Source organism: Elaeis guineensis, chromosome 1 (assembly GCF_000442705.2).
Source record: "Elaeis guineensis isolate ETL-2024a chromosome 1, EG11, whole genome shotgun sequence".
In the NCBI taxonomy this organism is placed as follows: domain Eukaryota; kingdom Viridiplantae; phylum Streptophyta; class Magnoliopsida; order Arecales; family Arecaceae; genus Elaeis; species Elaeis guineensis.
Genome location: NC_025993.2, coordinates 12,819,901 through 12,824,086, shown reverse-complemented (window position 1 = coordinate 12,824,086; position 4,186 = coordinate 12,819,901).

The following is a 4,186-nucleotide window of genomic DNA, read 5'->3' as shown; positions in this document are numbered from 1 at the left end:
TCGAACCCATGTTTATAAGTTGATCAAATTGAAAAGGACTAACCAGTTGGTGTCTAAGATAAGTGTGGCAGCTTTAATCGGTGGTCATTAATTGGGAGCTACTCGCATAGATTGAATCTATATCAAATTAATGGTATATCCCTCCCACCAATCTCACTTACTTGGCCAACATGATGAATCATATTTTGATTAGATCACTTAATAATTGGGGTTGACCCATGCTAACTAGGAAATCAGTATGACTAATTTAGATACCCCTAATTCAATTTATCTTGAGTCTTCTTCATGACTTGATGAAGTCAGTGGGAGGATTTATGACTGGTTAGTTGAATTAGCTTATGCCTGATCTTCTTTAATCTGACTTGGTGAAGTCAGTGGGAGGATTAAGATACTGGTCAAGTCTTTTCTCATCTCTCAATTCAACTACTTAAATCTTCTAAAATTGTTAGATCCCTAAAAATGAAATAGTTATGATGACAACTAGATCATAGCCTCCTATTAAGTTGGGTGATAATGAGTTTAACAGTTTAGATGATCATTGGAGGCACCACATGCCTGGTGCTCATCTAGCTGTCAGAATTATCATTCATAATATGTTGATTTAGTTGTGTCTTTCTGATGATAGTCAGGTTGGCGAGCCATACTCGGACCTGATCATTCATTCGTTAGATGCACTAAATTCTGGCATATTAATGGTTGGACCTAACCAGAACTTTCAATGGAGGCGTCACATGCCTGCTAAAGAGATGTTTGGGGCAAAATTGAATGCTAGAAATTGTTTAGTAAAATAATTGGTTAAAAACCTATCCATAGGTGCATAGGGGTTGGTCAAGCCACACTCGTGCCCGTGTGTAGCCCATGTGGATTCTAGTATCCACTAAAAAATTAGTGTAATTTCTCAAATTGGAGGTGAAGCTACTAATTCAAATAAAATAGTGGGAGAATCTTTAGACTAAAATTCATGTCTTTAGACTTAATCAATTCATATACTAATTAGATTTTGATTTTCTATTTGCAGTTATGGCCACCATCTTGTCGCTTCGATCACTATTAGATAGTGATAAATTGATAGGATCAAATTTCAATCGCTGGTATCGAAAGCTCAAAATAGTCTTGAAGCACGAACGGATCTTGTATGTGTTGATAGATCCAACATCTGAAGAGCCAGCTTTGAATGCATGTAGCACGATTAAAGACACTTATCAGAAGTGGCTCAACGACTGAACTACAGTTCGTTGTATTATGCTGGTAGCAATGAATGATGAGTTTAGCCATCATTTCGAGAATATTCAGTCACAGGATATGTTGCAAATGTTGAACAAATCTTTTGGCACACCCGAGGATGTTAAGAGGCACAAAACTAGTTGTGCCATCTTCAATGCTCGAATGAGGGAAGGAACGTCAGTCACTGATCATGTATTATACATGATCGAGATGATTGAGCACTTAAGCAAGCTCAACTTTTTTCTGTATGAGTAGCTGAAAAAGATGCCATTCTAAACTCTCTGCCTAAGTCCTACCTCCCTTTCCTTACTCATTTTTGAATGACAAAGCCTGTAGTCAACTACCATAATTGCTGGAGTTGCTGTAGAATTTTGAAAAAGATTACCAACTTCACAAGGAGTCGGTGAATATTGTGGGAGGATCTTCTTCTAGACATCGACCTTTTAAGAAAGGAAAGAAGAACAAGAAAAATAAGAAAAGGGTGCAAAGTGCTAGGGCACCTAAGCACAGTCAAATCAAGAAACTCAAGTCTGATTAAAATTAGGTAGAATGCTTTTACTACAAGAAGCAGGAGCATTGGAAGAGAAATTATCCTCAGTACATTGCCTCCTTGGATTCGAACAGACCGAGAAAGAAGCAAGTTGTTGCTGAACAAGATAATTATATGATAACATCTTGTAATTTCTCAATTTATGATTCTACTATCTAGGTATTAGATACCAAAATTTTTTTTAATATTTATAATTCATTGCAGGATCTGCAGATCAGTAGGAGATTTGAAGAAGATAAAAGATTCCTTAATATTGGAGATTGAAGACCAGCTTCAGTTCTAGTGTTAGGGACTATTAAGCTTGTATTCAAGTCCAATGTAATTGTTCTTAGTGAATATCACTTTTATCCTTTTTTTTTATTGAACATTATTTCTATAGACCTCTTGGCCATGTACAGTTATGAAATTTTAATAAAAAAATAATTTTAATATTATTATGAATGGTGTTAATGTGATGAATAGACAGCTGAACAATAGTATTTACATATTATCATAATCTATTAGTATAATGTACACATCCAACAAATACTCTAAAATTAGTAATGTCTTCGATATCTATCTTTGACACTGTAGGTTAGGTCATGTTAATAAGAACAGAATAAATAGATTGATATAAGAGAGAATCTTCGAAGTCAGTAATTATGAATCATTTTCAACTTGTGAGTCCTGTCTTCTTGAAAAAATGATCAAGTCACCTTTTACTGAAAAAGATGAGCGAGCCAGTGAAGTTCTAGATCTGATACATACTAATGTATGTGGACTGATGAATACCAATATTAGAGATAGATATTATTATTTTATTACATTTACAGATGACCTATCGAGGTATGGGCATATCTACTTAATGACACATAAGTCAGAATCGTTTGAAATATTCAAACGATTTCATAATAAAGTAGAAAAATAAACTAGAAAAAATATTAAAACTCTTTGATCTGATCGAGGAGGAGAATATCTCTCCAATGAGTTTCTGACATACTTAGAAGAGAATGAGATTCTCTCGCAATGGATCCCTCTTGGAACACCATAGCATAATGGTGTATCAGAAAGGAGGAATCGAACCCTGTTAGACATGGTTCGGTCTATGATGGACTTTGCAAGTCTGTCGATCTCTTTTTGAAGATATACACTCGAGTCGGCTTGTTATATTTTAAATAAAATTTTGAGTAAGTTCATAAGTAAAACACCATATGAGATGTGGATAGGGCGTAAGCCAGCACTCTCTCATCTTAGGATTTAGGAATGTTCGGCTTATATCAAATATTTGAAAACTGACAAGTTTAAACCTAAGTCTGACGAGTATCTATTTATAGGGTACCCAAAAAAAACTAAGAGGTATTACTTCTACCTTGCTGATGAACAGAAGGTGTTTGTCAGCAATAAGGTAATCTTTCTAGAAAAAGAGTTTTTTGGAGAAAGAACTAATATCTCAAAGATTGAACTTGATGAAGTACGATCGGTAGAAGAACCGACACAATCTAGTAAATTCATAGAGTTAGACTTAATTAGATCAAATTTAGAACTTATTATAGAAACATCTTTAAGGAGATTCGATAGAGTACCGCGTCAACCGTATAGATACTACGGTTTCTTGATTCGAAATGATGATTTGGTTGAACTCGATGAGAACAATAAGGATCCGATCACCTATATGGATGCAATACAAAGATCTGACTTTGATAAGTGGCTGAAAGCCATGAAATCTGAAATGGAGTCTATGAAAATCAATAATGTATGGACATTGGTTGACCCACCTAAAGGGATAAAACTCATAGGGTGTAAGTGGATCTTCAAAAGAAAGAGGGACGCAGATAGGAAGGTAGAGATCTATAAAGCTCGTCTGGTTGCCAAGGATCACCGTTCGTATTATGGTATTGACTATGACGAGATATTTTCTCCTGTAGCAATACTCAAGTCCATTCGGATCATGCTTGCAATAGTAGCATATCTGGACTATGAAATCTGGCAAATGGATGTGAAAATAATCTTCTTAAATGAAGAGCTAGAAGAAGAGGTGTATATGATACAACCTGAAGATTTCATATCTACAGATGAGTCTAAGGTGTGCAAACTTTAGAGATCTATTTATGGACTTAAGTAGGCATCTCGGAGTTGGAATATACATTTTGATAAAGTGATTAGAATATATGGCTTCATTAAGAATGGAGAAGAACCTTGGATAAACAAGTGGGTTAATAACTCTGTGATAGCATTTCTTATTTTGTATGTGGATGACATTCTCTTAATTGAAAATGACATCCCTGTATTATAGAGAATAAAAGTTTGGCTGTCATCATAGTTCTCTATGAAGGACTTGGGAGCAGCATCCTTCATCCTTGAGATGAAGATCTATAAAGATAGATCTAAAATGTTGCTTAGATTATCCCAGTCGATGTACATTGATACTGTGCT